Below are 18,469 nucleotides of genomic sequence, written 5' to 3'. Positions count from 1 at the left end.
ACAGTGCAAATAGCACTCGCGTCTGTTCCCAGCAAATACAGTGTATTGGACTGAAGAGAAGCTCCTGTTTTACTTAGTTTCCAATACTGAGTTGAACTAGATATGCCCCGTTTGTGTAGGAAGCACAGTTCTCTTGTTCTGAGCTAGCTCACTGTACTGGCCCTATAGGAAACACAGTAGAGTGCAAGAGTGCCTGTTTCTCAAAAGCAGAGTGTTTTTCTTGTAAGGCCGACTGGGGTTCAATACAACTTCCTAAACGGAATTGATACGCATTGAGTTTCAAGTTCTAGCATTAAGTGTTAATTCAGGGTAAGAACACCACTATTGTGCTGTTCTGGCCATACACAGTGAAAATATTTGCACTCGCGTCTGTTGCCAGCAAATACAGTGTATTGGACTGAAGAGAAGCCTCTGTTTTACTTAGTTTCCAAAACTGAGTTGAACTAGATATGCCCCGTTTGTTTAGGAGGCACAGTTCTTTTGTTCTGAGCTAGCTCACTGTACTGGCCCTATAGGAAACACAGTAGAGTGCAAGAGTGCCTGTTTCTCAAAAGCGGAGTGTTTTTTTGTAAGGTCAACTAGGGTTCAATACAACGTCCCAAATGGAGTTGAATCACATTCAGTTTCAACTTCTAGCATTAAGTTTTAATTCAGGGTAAGAACACCACTATTGTGCTATTCTGACCACACACAGTGCAAATAGCACTCGCGTCTGTTCCCAGCAAATACAGTGTATTGGACTGAAGAGAAGACCCTGTTTTACTAAGATTCCAAGACTGAGTTGAACTAGATATGCCCCGTTTGTGTAGGAAGCACAGTTCTTTTTTTCTGAGCTAGCACACTGTACTGGCCCTATAGGAAACACAGTAGAGTGCAAGAGTGCCTGTTTTTCAAAAGCAGAGTGTTTTTCTTGTAAGGCCAAGTAGGGTTCAATACAAGTTCCTAAACGGAGTTGAATCACATTCAGTTTCAAGTTCTAGCATTAAGTGTTAATTCAGGGTAAGAACACCACTATTGTGCTATTCTGACCATACACAGTGCAAATAGCACTCGCGTCTGTTCCCAGCAAATACAGTGTATTGGACTGAAGAGAAGCTCCTGTTTTACTTAGTTTCCAATACTGAGTTGAACTAGATATGCCCCGTTTGTGTAGGAAGCACAGTTCTTTTGTTCTGAGCTGGCTCACTGTACTGGCCCTATAGGAAACACAGTACAGTGCAAGAGTGCCTGTTTCTCAAAAGCAGAGTGTTTTTCTTGTAAGGCCAACTAGGGTTCAATACAACTTCCTAAACGGAGTTGAATTACATTCAGTTTCAAGTTCTAGCATTAAGTGTTAATTCAGGGAAAGAACACCACTATTGTGCTATTCTGGCCATACACAGTGCAAATAGCACTCGCGTCTGTTCCCAGCAAATACAGTGTATTGGACTGAAGAGAAGCTCCTGTTTTACTTAGTTTCCAATACTGAGTTGAACTAGATATGCCCCGTTTGTGTAGGAGGCACAGTTCGTTTGTTCTGAGCTAGCTCACTGTACTGGCCCTATAGGAAACACAGTAGAGTGCAAGAGTGCCTGTTTCTCAAAAGCAGAGTGTTTTTCTTGTAAGGCCGACTGGGGTTCAATACAACTTCCTAAACGGAGTTGATTCGCATTGAGTTTCAAGTTCTAGCATTAAGTGTTAATTCAGGGTAAGAACACCACTATTGTGCTATTCTGGCCATAAACAGTACAAATAGCACTCGCGTCTGTTCCCAGCAAATACAGTGTATTGGACTGAAGAGAAGCTCCTGTTTTACTTAGTTTCCAATACTGAGTTGAACTAGATATGCCCCGTTTGTGTAGGAAGCACAGTTCTCTTGTTCTGAGCTAGCTCACTGTACTGACCCTATAGGAAACACAGCAGAGTGCAAGAGTGCCTGTTTCTCAAAAGCAGAGTGTTTTTCTTGTAAGGCCGACTGGGGTTCAATACAACTTCCTAAACGGTGTTGATTCGCATTGAGTTTCAAGTTCTAGCATTAAGTGTTAATTCAGGGTAAGAACACCACTATTGTGCTATTCTGGCCATAAACAGTGCAAATAGCACTCGCGTCTGTTCCCAGCAAATACAGTGTATTGGACTGAAGAGAAGCTCCTGTTTTACTTAGTTTCCAATACTGAGTGGAACTAGATATGCCCCGTTTGTGTAGGAAGCACAGTTCTCTTGTTCTGAGCTAGCTCACTGTACTGGCCCTATAGGAAACACAGTAGAGTGCAAGAGTGACTGTTTCTCAAAAGCAGAGTGTTTTTATTGTAAGGCCGACTGGGGTTCAATACAACTTCCTAAACGGAGTTGAATCGCTTTGAGTTTCAAGTTCTAGCATTAAGTGTTAATTCAGGGTAAGAACACCACTATTGTGCTATTCTGGCCATAAACAGTGCAAATAGCACTCGCGTCTGTTCCCAGCAAATACAGTGTATTGGACTGAAGAGAAGCTCCTGTTTTACTTAGTTTCCAATACTGAGTTGAACTAGATATGCCCCGTTTGTGTAGGAAGCACAGTTCTCTTGTTCTGAGCTAGCTCACTGTACTGGCCCTATAGGAAACACAGTAGAGTGCAAGAGTGCCTGTTTCTCAAAAGCAGAGTGTTTTTCTTGTAAGGCCGACTGGGGTTCAATACAACTTCCTAAACGGAATTGATACGCATTGAGTTTCAAGTTCTAGCATTAAGTGTTAATTCAGGGTAAGAACACCACTATTGTGCTGTTCTGGCCATACACAGTGAAAATATTTGCACTCGCGTCTGTTGCCAGCAAATACAGTGTATTGGACTGAAGAGAAGCCTCTGTTTTACTTAGTTTCCAAAACTGAGTTGAACTAGATATGCCCCGTTTGTTTAGGAGGCACAGTTCTTTTGTTCTGAGCTAGCTCACTGTACTGGCCCTATAGGAAACACAGTAGAGTGCAAGAGTGCCTGTTTCTCAAAAGCGGAGTGTTTTTTTGTAAGGCCAACTAGGGTTCAATACAACTTCCTAAACGGAGTTGAATCAAATTCAGTTTCAAGTTCTAGCATTAAGTGTTAATTCAGGGAAAGAACACCACTATTGTGCTATTCTGGCCATACACAGTGCAAATAGCACTCGCGTCTGTTCCCAGCATATACAGTGTATTGGACTGAAGAGAAGCTCCTGTTTTACTTAGTTTCCAATACTGAGTTGAACTAGATATGCCCCGTTTGTGTAGGAGGCACAGTTCGTTTGTTCTGAGCTAGCTCACTGTACTGGCCCTATAGGAAACACAGTAGAGTGCAAGAGTGCCTGTTTCTCAAAAGCAGAGTGTTTTTCTTGTAAGGCCGACTGGGGTTCAATACAACTTCCTAAACGGAGTTGATTCGCATTGAGTTTCAAGTTCTAGCATTAAGTGTTAATTCAGTGTAAGAACACCACTATTGTGCTATTCTGGCCATAAACAGTGCAAATAGCACTCGCGTCTGTTCCCAGCAAATACAGTGTATTGGACTGAAGAGAAGCTCCTGTTTTACTTAGTTTCCAATACTGAGTTGAACTAGATATGCCCCGTTTGTGTAGGAAGCACAGTTCTCTTGTTCTGAGCTAGCTCACTGTACTGGCCCTATAGGAAACACAGTAGAGTGCAAGAGTGCCTGTTTCTCAAAAGCAGAGTGTTTTTCTTGTAAGGCCGACTGGGGTTCAATACAACTTCCTAAACGGTGTTGATTCGCATTGAGTTTCAAGTTCTAGCATTAAGTGTTAATTCAGGGTAAGAACACCACTATTGTGCTATTCTGGCCATAAACAGTGCAAATAGCACTCGCGTCTGTTCCCAGCAAATAAAGTGTATTGGACTGAAGAGAAGCTCCTGTTTTACTTAGTTTCCAATACTGAGTGGAACTAGATATGCCCCGTTTGTGTAGGAAGCACAGTTCTCTTGTTCTGAGCTAGCTCAGTGTACTGGCCCTATAGGAAACACAGTAGAGTGCAAGAGTGACTGTTTCTCAAAAGCAGAGTGTTTTTATTGTAAGGCCGACTGGGGTTCAATACAACTTCCTAAACGGAGTTGAATCGCTTTGAGTTTCAAGTTCTAGCATTAAGTGTTAATTCAGGGTAAGAACACCACTATTGTGCTATTCTGGCCATAAACAGTGCAAATAGCACTCGCTTCTGTTCCCAGCAAATACAGTGTATTGGACTGAATAGAAGCTCCTGTTTTACTTCGTTTCCAATACTGAGTGGAACTAGATATGCCGAGTTTGCGTAGGAAGCACAGTTCTCTTGTTCTGAGCTAGCTCACTGTACTGGCCCTATAGGAAACACAGTAGAGTGCAAGAGTGCCTGTTTCTCAAAAGCAGAGTGTTTTTCTTGTAAGGCCGACTGGGGTTCAATACAACTTCCTAAACAGAGTTGATTCGCATTGAGTTTCAAGTTCTAGCATTAAGTGTTAATTCAGGGTAAGAACACCACTATTGTGCTGTTCTGGCCATACACAGTGAAAATATTTGCACTCGCGTCTGTTGCCAGCAAATACAGTGTATTGGACTGAAGAGAAGCCTCTGTTTTACTTAGTTTCCAAAACTGAGTTGAACTAGATATGCCCCGTTTGTGTAGGAAACACAGTTCTCTTGTTCTGAGCTAGCTCACTGTACTGGCCCTATAGGAAACACAGCAGAGTGCAAGAGTGCCTGTTTCTCAAAAGCAGAGTGTTTTTCTTGTAAGGCCGACTGGGGTTCAATACAACTTCCTAAACGGTGTTGATTCGCATTGAGTTTCAAGTTCTAGCATTAAGTGTTAATTCAGTGTAAGAACACCACTATTGTGCTATTCTGGCCATAAACAGTGCAAATAGCACTCGCGTCTGTTCCCAGCAAATACAGTGTATTGGACTGAAGAGAAGCTCCTGTTTTACTTAGTTTCCAATACTGAGTTGAACTAGATATGCCCCGTTTGTGTAGGAAGCACAGTTCTCTTGTTCTGAGCTAGCTCACTGTACTGGCCCTATAGGAAACACAGCAGAGTGCAAGAGTGCCTGTTTCTCAAAAGCAGAGTGTTTTTCTTGTAAGGCCGACTGGGGTTCAATACAACTTCCTAAACGGTGTTGATTCGCATTGAGTTTCAAGTTCTAGCATTAAGTGTTAATTCAGGGTAAGAACACCACTTTTGTGCTATTCTGGCCATAAACAGTGCAAATAGCACTCGCGTCTGTTCCCAGCAAATAAAGTGTATTGGACTGAAGAGAAGCTCCTGTTTTACTTAGTTTCCAATACTGAGTGGAACTAGATATGCCCCGTTTGTGTAGGAAGCACAGTTCTCTTGTTCTGAGCTAGCTCAGTGTACTGGCCCTATAGGAAACACAGTAGAGTGCAAGAGTGACTGTTTCTCAAAAGCAGAGTGTTTTTATTGTAAGGCCGACTGGGGTTCAATACAACTTCCTAAACGGAGTTGAATCGCTTTGAGTTTCAAGTTCTAGCATTAAGTGTTAATTCAGGGTAAGAACACCACTATTGTGCTATTCTGGCCATAAACAGTGCAAATAGCACTCGCTTCTGTTCCCAGCAAATACAGTGTATTGGACTGAATAGAAGCTCCTGTTTTACTTCGTTTCCAATACTGAGTGGAACTAGATATGCCGAGTTTGCGTAGGAAGCACAGTTCTCTTGTTCTGAGCTAGCTCACTGTACTGGCCCTATAGGAAACACAGTAGAGTGCAAGAGTGCCTGTTTCTCAAAAGCAGAGTGTTTTTCTTGTAAGGCCGACTGGGGTTCAATACAACTTCCTAAACAGAGTTGATTCGCATTGAGTTTCAAGTTCTAGCATTAAGTGTTAATTCAGGGTAAGAACACCACTATTGTGCTGTTCTGGCCATACACAGTGAAAATATTTGCACTCGCGTCTGTTGCCAGCAAATACAGTGTATTGGACTGAAGAGAAGCCTCTGTTTTACTTAGTTTCCAAAACTGAGTTGAACTAGATATGCCCCGTTTGTGTAGGAAACACAGTTCTCTTGTTCTGAGCTAGCTCACTGTACTGGCCCTATAGGAAACACAGCAGAGTGCAAGAGTGCCTGTTTCTCAAAAGCAGAGTGTTTTTCTTGTAAGGCCGACTGGGGTTCAATACAACTTCCTAAACGGTGTTGATTCGCATTGAGTTTCAAGTTCTAGCATTAAGTGTTAATTCAGGGTAAGAACACCACTATTGTGCTATTCTGGCCATAAACAGTGCAAATAGCACTCGCGTCTGTTCCCAGCAAATACAGTGTATTGGACTGAAGAGAAGCTGCTGTTTTACTTAGTTTCCAATACTGAGTGGAACTAGATATGCCCCGTTTGTGTAGGAAGCACAGTTCTCTTGTTCTGAGCTAGCTCACTGTACTGGCCCTATAGGAAACACAGTAGAGTGCAAGAGTGACTGTTTCTCAAAAGCAGAGTGTTTTTATTGTAAGGCCGACTGGGGTTCAATACAACTTCCTAAACGGAGTTGAATCGCTTTGAGTTTCAAGTTCTAGCATTAAGTGTTAATTCAGGGTAAGAACACCACTATTGTGCTATTCTGGCCATAAACAGTGCAAATAGCACTCGCGTCTGTTCCCAGCAAATACAGTGTATTGGACTGAAGAGAAGCTCCTGTTTTACTTAGTTTCCAATACTGAGTTGAACTAGATATGCCCCGTTTGTGTAGGAAGCACAGTTCTCTTGTTCTGAGCTAGCTCACTGTACTGGCCCTATAGGAAACACAGTAGAGTGCAAGAGTGCCTGTTTCTCAAAAGCAGAGTGTTTTTCTTGTAAGGCCGACTGGGGTTCAATACAACTTCCTAAACGGAATTGATACGCATTGAGTTTCAAGTTCTAGCATTAAGTGTTAATTCAGGGTAAGAACACCACTATTGTGCTGTTCTGGCCATACACAGTGAAAATATTTGCACTCGCGTCTGTTGCCAGCAAATACAGTGTATTGGACTGAAGAGAAGCCTCTGTTTTACTTAGTTTCCAAAACTGAGTTGAACTAGATATGCCCCGTTTGTTTAGGAGGCACAGTTCTTTTGTTCTGAGCTAGCTCACTGTACTGGCCCTATAGGAAACACAGTAGAGTGTAAGAGTGCCTGTTTCTCAAAAGCGGAGTGTTTTTTTGTAAGGTCAACTAGGGTTCAATACAACTTCCCAAATGGAGTTGAATCACATTCAGTTTCAACTTCTAGCATTAAGTGTTAATTCAGGGTAAGAACACCACTATTGTGCTATTCTGACCACACACAGTGCAAATAGCACTCGCGTCTGTTCCCAGCAAATACAGTGTATTGGACTGAAGAGAAGACCCTGTTTTACTAAGATTCCAAGACTGAGTTGAACTAGATATGCCCCGTTTGTGTAGGAAGCACAGTTCTTTTTTTCTGAGCTAGCACACTGTACTGGCCCTATAGGAAACACAGTAGAGTGCAAGAGTGCCTGTTTCTCAAAAGCAGAGTGTTTTTCTTGTAAGGCCAACTAGGGTTCAATACAACTTCCTAAACGGAGTTGAATCACATTCAGTTTCAAGTTCTAGCATTAAGTGTTAATTCAGGGAAAGAACACCACTATTGTGCTATTCTGGCCATACACAGTGCAAATAGCACTCGCGTCTGTTCCCAGCATATACAGTGTATTGGACTGAAGAGAAGCTCCTGTTTTACTTAGTTTCCAATACTGAGTTGAACTAGATATGCCCCGTTTGTGTAGGAGGCACAGTTCGTTTGTTCTGAGCTAGCTCACTGTACTGGCCCTATAGGAAACACAGCAGAGTGCAAGAGTGCCTGTTTCTCAAAAGCAGAGTGTTTTTCTTGTAAGGCCGACTGGGGTTCAATACAACTTCCTAAACGGTGTTGATTCGCATTGAGTTTCAAGTTCTAGCATTAAGTGTTAATTCAGGGTAAGAACACCACTATTGTGCTATTCTGGCCATAAACAGTGCAAATAGCACTCGCGTCTGTTCCCAGCAAATACAGTGTATTGGACTGAAGAGAAGCTCCTGTTTTACTTAGTTTCCAATACTGAGTGGAACTAGATATGCCCCGTTTGTGTAGGAAGCACAGTTCTCTTGTTCTGAGCTAGCTCACTGTACTGGCCCTATAGGAAACACAGTAGAGTGCAAGAGTGCCTGTTTCTCAAAAGCAGAGTGTTTTTCTTGTAAGGCCGACTGGGGTTCAATACAACTTCCTAAACAGAGTTGATTCGCATTGAGTTTCAAGTTCTAGCATTAAGTGTTAATTCAGGGTAAGAACACCACTATTGTGCTATTCTGGCCATAAACAGTGCAAATAGCACTCGCGTCTGTTCCCAGCAAATACAGTGTATTGGACTGAAGAGAAGCTCCTGTTTTACTTAGTTTCCAATACTGAGTGGAACTAGATATGCCCCGTTTGTGTAGGAAGCACAGTTCTCTTGTTCTGAGCTAGCTCATTGTACTGGCCCTATAGGAAACACCGTAGAGTGCAAGAGTGACTGTTTCTCAAAAGCAGAGTGTTTTTATTGTAAGGCCGACTGGGGTTCAATACAACTTCCTAAACGGAGTTGAATCGCTTTGAGTTTCAAGTTCTAGCATTAAGTGTTAATTCAGGGTAAGAACACCACTATTGTGCTATTCTGGCCATAAACAGTGCAAATAGCACTCGCTTCTGTTCCCAGCAAATACAGTGTATTGGACTGAAGAGAAGCTCCTGTTTTACTTCGTTTCCAATACTGAGTTGAACTAGATATGCCCCGTTTGTGTAGGAAGCACAGTTCTCTTGTTCTGAGCTAGCTCACTGTACTGGCCCTATAGGAAACACAGTAGAGTGCAAGAGTGCCTGTTTCTCAAAAGCAGAGTGTTTTTCTTGTAAGGCCGACTGGGGTTCAATACAACTTCCTAAACAGAGTTGATTCGCATTGAGTTTCAAGTTCTAGCATTAAGTGTTAATTCAGGGTAAGAACACCACTATTGTGCTATTCTGGCCATAAACAGTGCAAATAGCACTCGCGTCTGTTCCCAGCAAATACAGTGTATTGGACTGAAGAGAAGCTCCTGTTTTACTTAGTTTCCAATACTGAGTTGAACTAGATATGCCCCGTTTGTGTAGGAAGCACAGTTCACTTGTTCTGAGCTAGCTCACTGTACTGCCCCTATAGGAAACACAGTAGAGTTCAAGAGTGCCTGTTTCTCAAAAGCAGAGTGTTTTTCTTGTAAGGCCGACTGGGGTTCAATACAACTTCCTAAACGGAGTTGATTCGCATTGAGTTTCAAGTTCTAACATTAAGTGTTAATTCATGGTAAGAACACCACTATTGTGGTATTCTGGCCATAAACAGTGCAAATAGCACTCGCGTCTGTTCCCAGCAAATACAGTGTATTGGACTGAAGAGAAGCTCCTGTTTTACTTAGTTTCCAATACTGAGTTGAACTAGATATGCCCCGTTTGTGTAGGAAGCACAGTTCTCTTGTTCTGAGCTAGCTCACTGTACTGGCCCTATAGGAAACACAGTAGAGTGCAAGAGTGCCTGTTTCTCAAAAGCAGAGTGTTTTTCTTGTAAGGCCGACTGGGGTTCAATACAACTTCCTAAACGGAATTGATACGCATTGAGTTTCAAGTTCTAGCATTAAGTGTTAATTCAAGGTAAGAACACCACTATTGTGCTATTCTGGCCATAAACAGTGCAAATAGCACTCGCGTCTGTTCCCAGCAAATACAGTGTATTGGACTGAAGAGAAGCTCCTGTTTTACTTAGTTTCCAATACTGAGTTGAACTAGATATGCCCCGTTTGTGTAGGAAGCACAGTTCTCTTGTTCAGAGCTAGCTCACTGTACTGGCCCTATAGGAAACACAGTAGAGTGCAAGAGTGCCTGTTTCTCAAAAGAAGAGTGTTTTTCTTATAAGGCCGACTGGGGTACAATACAACTTCCTAAACGGAGTTGATTCGCTTTGAGTTTCAAGTTCTAGCATTAAGTGTTAATTCATGGTAAGAACACCACTATTGTGGTATTCTGGCCATAAACAGTGCAAATAGCACTCGCGTCTGTTCCCAGCAAATACAGTGTATTGGACTGAAGAGAAGCTCCTGTTTTACTTAGTTTCCAATACTGAGTTGAACTAGATATGCCCCGTTTGTGTAGGAAGCACAGTTCTCTTGTTCTGAGCTAGCTCACTGTACTGGCCCTATAGGAAACACAGTAGAGTGCAAGAGTGCCTGTTTCTCAAAAGAAGAGTGTTTTTCTTGTAAGGCCGACTGACGTTCAATACAACTTCCTAAACGGAGTTGATTCGCATTGAGTTTCAAGTTCTAGCATTAAGTGTTAATTCAGGGTAAGAACACCACTATTGTGCTATTCTGGCCATAAACAGTGCAAATAGCACTCGCGTCTGTTCCCAGCAAATACAGTGTATTGGACTGAAGAGAAGCTCCTGTTTTACTTAGTTTCCAATACTGAGTTGAACTAGATATGCCCCGTTTGTGTAGGAGGCACAGTTCTCTTGTTCTGAGCTAGCTCACTGTACTGGCCCTATAGGAAACACAGTAGAGTGCAAGAGTGCCTGTTTCTCAAAAGCAGAGTGTTTTTCTTGTAAGGCCGACTGGGGTTCAATACAACTTCCTAAACGGAGTTGATTCGCATTGAGTTTCAAGTTCTAGCATTAAGTGTTAATTCAGGGTAAGAACACCACTATTGTGCTATTCTGGCCATAAACTGTGCAAATAGCACTCGCGTCTATTCCCAGCAAATACAGTGTATTGGACTGAAGAGAAGCTCCTGATTTACTTAGTTTCCAATACTGAGTTGAACTAGATATGCCCCGTTTGTGTAGGAAGCACAGTTCTCTTGTTCTGAGCTAGCTCACTGTACTGGCCCTATAGGAAACACAGTAGAGTGCAAGAGTGCCTGTTTCTCAAAAGCAGAGTGTTTTTCTTGTAAGGCCGACTGGGGTTCAATACAACTTCCTAAACAGAGTTGATTCGCATTGAGTTTCAGGTTCTATCATTAAGTGTTAATTCAGGGTAAGAACACCACTATTGTCCTATTCTGACCATAAACACTGCAAATAGCACTCGCGTCTGTTCCCAGGAAATACATTGTATTGGACTGAAGAGAAGCTCCTGTTTTACTTAGTTTCCAATACTGAGTTGAACTAGATATGCCCCGTTTGTTAAGGAAGGACAGTTCTCTTGTTCTGAGCTAGCTCACTGTACTGGCCCTATAGGAAACACAGAAGAGTGCAAGAGTGCCTGTTTCTCAAAAGCAGAGTGTTTTTCTTGTAGGCCGACTGCGGTTCAATACAACTTCCTAAACGGTGATGATTCGCATTGAGTTTCAAGTTCTATCATTAAGTGTTAATTCAGGGTAAGAACACCACTATTGTGCTATTCTGGCCATAAACAGTGCAAATAGCACTCGCGTCTGTTCCCAGCAAATACAGTGTATTGGACTGAAGAGAAGCTCCTGTTTTACTTAGTTTCCAATACTGACTTGAACTAGATATGCCCCGTTTGTGTAGGAAGCACAGTTCTCTTTTTCTGAGCTAGCTCACTGTACTGGCCCTATAGGAAACACAGTAGAGTGCAAGAGTGCCTGTTTCTCAAAAGCAGAGTGTTTTTCTTGTAAGGCCGACCGGTGTTCAATACAACTTCCTAAACGGAGTTGATTCGCATTGAGTTTCAAGTTCTAGCATTAAGTGTTAATTCAGGGGAAGAACACCACTATTGTGCTATTCTGGCCATAAACAGTGCAAATAGCATTCGCGTCTGTTCCGAGCAAATACAGTGTATTGGACTGAAGAGAAGCTCCTGTTTTACTTAGTTTCCAATACTGAGTTGAACTAGATATGCCCCGTTTGTGTAGGAAGCACAGTTCTCTTGTTCTGAGCTAGCTCACTGTACTGGAACTATAGGAAACACAGTAGAGTGCAAGAATGCCTGTTTCTCAAAAGCAGAGTGTTTTTCTTGTAAGGCCGACTGGGGTTCAATACAACTTCCTAAACGGAGTTGATTCGCATTCAGTTTCAAGTTCTAGCATTAAGTGTTAATTCAGGGTAAGAACACAACTACTGTGCTATTCTGGCCATAAACAGTGCAAATAGCACTCGCGTCTGTTCCCAGCAAATACAGTGTATTGGACTGAAGAGAACCTCCTGTTTTACTTAGTTTCCAATACTGAGTTGAACTAGATATGCCCCGTTTGTGTAGGAAGCACAGTTCTCTTGTTCTGAGCTAGCTCACTGTACTGGCCCTATAGGAAACAAAGTAGAGTGCAAGAGTGCCTGTTTGTCAAAAGCAGAGTGTTTTTCTTGTAAGGCCGACTGGGGTTCAATACAACTTCCTAAACAGAGTTGATTCGCATTGAGTTTCAAGTTCTAGCATTAAGTGTTAATTCAGGGTAAGAACACCACTATTGTGCTATTCTGGCCATAAACAGTGCAAATAGCACTCGCGTCTGTTCCCAGGAAATACAGTGTATTGGACTGAAGAGAAGCTCCTGTTTTACTTAGTTTCCAATACTGAGTTGAAATAGATATGCCCCGTTTGTGTAGGAAACACAGTTCTCTTGTCCTGAGCTAGCTCACTGTACTGGCCTTATAAGAAACACAGTAGAGTGCAAGAGTGCCTGTTTCTCAAAAGCAGAGTGTTTTTCTTGTAAGGCCGACTGGGGTTCAATACAACTTCCTGAACGGAATTGATTCGCATTGAGTTTCAATTTCTAGCATTAAGTGTTAATTCAGGGTAATAACACCACTATTATGCTATTCTGGCCATAAACAGTGCAAATAGCACTCGCGTCTGTTCCCAGCAAATACAGTGTATTGGACTGAAGAGAAGCTCCTGTTTTACTTAGTTTCCAATACTGAGTTGAACTAGATATGCCCCGTTTGTGTAGGAAGCACAGTTCTCTTGTTCTGAGCTAGCTCACTGTACTGGCCCTATAGGAAACACAGTAGAGTGCAAGAGTGCCTGTTTCTCAAAATCAGAGTGTTTTTCTTGTAAGGCCGACTGGAGTTCAATACAACTTCCTAAACGGTGTTGATTCGCATTGAGTTTCAAGTTCTAGCATTAAGCGTTAATTCAGGGTAAGAACACCACTATTGTGCTATTCTGGCCATAAACAGTGCAAATAGCACTCGCGTCTGTTCCCAGCAAATACAGGGTATTGGACTGAAGAGAAGCTCCTGTTTTACTTAGTTTCCAATACTGAGTGGAACTAGATATGCCCCGTTTGTGTAGGAAGCACAGTTCTCTTGTTCTGAGCTAGCTCACTGTACTATCCCTAAGGAAACACAGTAGAGTGCAAGAGGACCTGTTTCTCAAAAGCAGTGTGTTTTTTTTGTAAGGCCGACTGGGGTTCAATACAACTTCCTAAACGGAGTTGAATCGCTTTGAGTTTCAAGTTCTAGCATTAAGTGTTAATTCAGGGTAAGAACACCACTATTGTGCTATTCTGGCCATAAACAGTGCAAATAGCACTCGCTTCTTTTCCCAGCAAATACAGTGTATTGGACTGAAGAGAAGCTCCTGTTTTACTTAGTTTCCAATACTGAGTTGAAATAGATATGCCCCGTTTGTGTAGGAAGCACAGTTCTCTTGTTCTGAGCTAGCTCACTGTACTGGCCCTATAGGAAACACAGTAGAGTGCAAGAGTGCCTGTTTCTCAAAAGCAGAGTGTTTTTCTTGTAAGGCCAACTGGGGTTCAATACAACTTCCTAAACGGAGTTGATTCGCATTGAGTTTCAAGTTCTAGCATTAAGTGTTAATTCAGGGTAAGAACACCACTATTGTGCTATTCTGGCCATAAACAGTGCAAATAGCACTCGCGTCTGTTCCCAGCAAATACAGTGTATTGGACTGAAGAGAAGCTCCTGTTTTACTTAGTTTCCAATACTGAGTTGAACTAGATATGCCCCGTTTGTGTAGGAAGCACAGTTCTCTTGTTCTGAGCTAGCTCACTGTACTGGCCCTATAGGAAACACAGTAGAGTGCAAGAGTGCCTGTTTCTCAAAAGCAGAGTGTTTTTCTTGTAAGGCCGACAGGGGTTCAATACAACTTCCTAAACGGAATTGATTCGCATTGAGTTTCAAGTTCTAGCATTAAGTGTTAATTCAAGGTAAGAACACCAGTATTGTGCTATTCTGGCCATAAACAGTGCAAATAGCACTCGTGTCTGTTCCCAGCAAATACAGTGTATTGGACTGAAGAGAAGCTCCTGTTTTACTTAGTTTCCAATACTGAGTTGAACTAGATATGCCCCGTTTGTGTAGGAAGCACAGTTCTCTTGTTCTGAGCTAGCTCACTGTACTGGCCCTATAGGAAACACAGTAGAGTGCAAGAGTGCCTGTTTCTCAAAATCAGAGTGTTTTTCTTGTAAGGCCGACTGGAGTTCAATACAACTTCCTAAACGGAGTTGATTCGCATTGAGTTTCAAGTTCTAGCATTAAGCGTTAATTCAGGGTAAGAAAACCACTATTGTGCTATTCTGGCCATAAACAGTGCAAATAGCACTCGCGTCTGTTCCCAGCAAATACAGTGTATTGGACTGAAGAGAAGCTCCTGTTTTACTTAGTTTCCAATACTGAGTTGAACTAGATATGCCCCGTTTGTGTAGGAAGCACAGTTCTCTTGTTCTGAGCTAGCTCACTGTACAGGCCCTATAGGAAACACAGTAGAGTGCAAGAGTGCCTGTTTCTCAAAAGCAGAGTGTTTTACTTGTAAGGCCAACTAGGGTTCAATACAACTTCCTAAACGGAGTTGAATCACATTCAGTTTCAAGTTCTAGCATTAAGTGTTAATTCAGGGTAAGAACACCACTATTGTGCTGTTCTGGCCATACACAGTGAAAATATTTGCACTCGCGTCTGTTGCCAGCAAATACAGAGTATTGGACTGAAGAGAAGCCTCTGTTTTACTTAGTTTCCAAAACTGAGTTGAACTAGATATGCCCCGTTTGTTTAGGAGGCACAATTCTTTTGTTCTGAGCTAGCTCACTGTACTGGCCCTATAGGAAACACAGTAGAGTGCAAGAGTGCCTGTTTCTCAAAAGCGGAGTGTTTTTTTGGTAAGGTCAACTAGGGTTCAATACAACTTCCCAAATGGAGTTGAATCACATTCAGTTTCAACTTCTAGCATTAAGTGTTAATTCAGGGTAAGAACACCACTATTGTGCTATTCTGACCACACACAGTGCAAATAGCACTCGCGTCTGTTCCCAGCAAATACAGTGTATTGGACTGAAGAGAAGACCCTGTTTTACTAAGATTCCAAGACTGAGTTGAACTAGATATGCCCCGTTTGTGTAGGAAGCACAGTTCTTTTTTTCTGAGCTAGCACACTGTACTGGCCCTATAGGAAACACAGTAGAGTGCAAGAGTGCCTGTTTCTCAAAAGCAGAGTGTTTTTCTTGTAAGGCCAACTAGGGTTCAATACAACTTCCTAAACGGAGTTGAATCACATTCAGTTTCAAGTTCTAGCATTAAGTGTTAATTCAGGGAAAGAACACAACTATTGTGCTATTCTGGCCATACACAGTGCAAATAGCACTCGCGTCTGTTCCCAGCATATACAGTGTATTGGACTGAAGAGAAGCTCCTGTTTTACTTAGTTTCCAATACTGAGTTGAACTAGATATGCCCCGTTTGTGTAGGAGGCACAGTTCGTTTGTTCTGAGCTAGCTCACTGTACTGGCCCTATAGGAAACACAGTAGAGTGCAAGAGTGCCTGTTTCTCAAAAGCAGAGTGTTTTTCTTGTAAGGCCGACTGGGGTTCAATACAACTTCCTAAACGGAGTTGATTCGCATTGAGTTTCAAGTTCTAGCATTAAGTGTTAATTCATGGTAAGAACACCACTATTGTGGTATTCTGGCCATAAACAGTGCAAATAGCACTCGCGTCTGTTCCCAGCAAATACAGTGTATTGGACTGAAGAGAAGCTCCTGTTTTACTTAGTTTCCAATACTGAGTGGAACTAGATATGCCCCGTTTGTGTAGGAAGCACAGTTCTCTTGTTCTGAGCTAGCTCAGTGTACTGGCCCTATAGGAAACCCCGTAGAGTGCAAGAGTGACTGTTTCTCAAAAGCAGAGTGTTTTTATTGTAAGGCCGACTGGGGTTCAATACAACTTCCTAAACGGAGTTGATTCGCATTGAGTTTCAAGTTCTAGCATTAAGTGTTAATTCAGGGTAAGAACACCACTATTGTGCTATTCTGGCCATAAACAGTGCAAATAGCACTCGCGTCTGTTCCCAGCAAATACTGTGTATTGGACTGAAGAGAAGCTCCTGTTTTACTTAGTTTCCAATACTGAGTTGAACTAGATATGCCCCGTTTGTGTAGGAGGCACAGTTCTCTTGTTCTGAGCTAGCTCACTGTACTGGCCCTATAGGAAACACAGTAGAGTGCAAGAGTGCCTGTTTCTCAAAAGCAGAGTGTTTTTCTTGTAAGGCCGACTGGGGTTCAATACAACTTCCTAAACGGAGTTGATTCGCATTGAGTTTCAAGTTCTAGCATTAAGTGTTAATTCAGGGTAAGAACACCACTATTGTGCTATTCTGGCCATAAACTGTGCAAATAGCACTCGCGTCTATTCCCAGCAAATACAGTGTATTGGACTGAAGAGAAGCTCCTGATTTACTTAGTTTCCAATACTGAGTTGAACTAGATATGCCCCGTTTGTGTAGGAAGCACAGTTCTCTTGTTCTGAGCTAGCTCACTGTACTGGCCCTATAGGAAACACAGTAGAGTGCAAGAGTGCCTGTTTCTCAAAAGCAGAGTGTTTTTCTTGTAAGGCCGACTGGGGTTCAATACAACTTCCTAAACAGAGTTGATTCGCATTGAGTTTCAGGTTCTATCATTAAGTGTTAATTCAGGGTAAGAACACCACTATTGTCCTATTCTGACCATAAACACTGCAAATAGCATTCGCGTCTGTTCCCAGGAAATACATTGTATTGGACTGAAGAGAAGCTCCTGTTTTACTTAGTTTCCAATACTGAGTTGAACTAGATATGCCCCGTTTGTTAAGGAAGGACAGTTCTCTTGTTCTGAGCTAGCTCACTGTACTGGCCCTATAGGAAACACAGAAGAGTGCAAGAGTGCCTGTTTCTCAAAAGCAGAGTGTTTTTCTTGTAAGGCCGACTGGGGTTCAATACAACTTCCTAAACGGTGATGATTCGCATTGAGTTTCAAGTTCTATCATTAAGTGTTAATTCAGGGTAAGAACACCACTATTGTGCTATTCTGGCCATAAACAGTGCAAATAGCACTCGCGTCTGTTCCCAGCAAATACAGTGTATTGGACTGAAGAGAAGCTCCTGTTTTACTTAGTTTCCAATACTGACTTGAACTAGATATGCCCCGTTTGTGTAGGAAGCACAGTTCTCTTGTTCTGAGCTAGTTCACTGTACTGGCCCTATAGGAAACACAGTAGAGTGCAAGAGTGCCTGTTTCTCAAAAGCAGAGTGTTTTTCTTGTAAGGCCGACCGGTGTTCAATACAACTTCCTAAACGGAGTTGATTCGCATTGAGTTTCAAGTTCTAGCATTAAGTGTTAATTCAGGGTAAGAACACCACTATTGTGCTATTCTGGCCATAAACAGTGCAAATAGCACTCGCGTCTGTTCCCAGGAAATACAGTGTATTGGACTGAAGAGAAGCTCCTGTTTTACTTAGTTTCCAATACTGAGTTGAAATAGATATGCCCCGTTTGTGTAGGAAGCACAGTTCTCTTGTCCTGAGCTAGCTCACTGTACTGGCCTTATAAGAAACACAGTAGAGTGCAAGAGTGCCTGTTTCTCAAAAGCAGAGTGTTTTTCTTGTAAGGCCGACTGGGGTTCAATACAACTTCCTGAACGGAATTGATTCGCATTGAGTTTCAATTTCTAGCATTAAGTGTTAATTCAGGGTAATAACACCACTATTATGCTATTCTGGCCATAAACAGTGCAAATAGCACTCGCGTCTGTTCCCAGCAAATACAGTGTATTGGACTGAAGAGAAGCTCCTGTTTTACTTAGTTTCCAATACTGAGTTGAACTAGATATGCCCGGTTTGTGTAGGAAGAACAGTTCTCTTGTTCTGAGCTAGCACACTGTACGGGCCCTATAGGAAACACAGTAGAGTGCAAGAGTGCCTGTTTCTCAAAATCAGAGTGTTTTTCTTGTACGGCCGACTGGAGTTCAATACAACTTCCTAAACGGTGTTGATTCGCATTGAGTTTCAAGTTCTAGCATTAAGCGTTAATTCAGGGTAAGAACACCACTATTGTGCTATTCTGGCCATAAACAGTGCAAATAGCACTCGTGTCTGTTCCCAGCAAATACAGTGTATTGGACTGAAGAGAAGCTCCTGTTTTACTTAGTTTCCAATACTGAGTGGAACTAGATATGCCCCGTTTGTGTAGGAAGCACAGTTCTCTTGTTCTGAGCTAGCTCACTGTACTATCCCTAAGGAAACACAGTAGAGTGCAAGAGGACCTGTTTCTCAAAAGCAGTGTGTTTTTTTTGTA

This window comes from Peromyscus maniculatus, chromosome 16 (assembly GCF_049852395.1).
Source record: "Peromyscus maniculatus bairdii isolate BWxNUB_F1_BW_parent chromosome 16, HU_Pman_BW_mat_3.1, whole genome shotgun sequence".
Classification (NCBI taxonomy): Eukaryota; Metazoa; Chordata; class Mammalia; order Rodentia; family Cricetidae; genus Peromyscus; species Peromyscus maniculatus.
The sequence above is the reverse complement of the archived record's forward strand: the minus strand, read 5'-3'. Positions refer to the sequence as shown.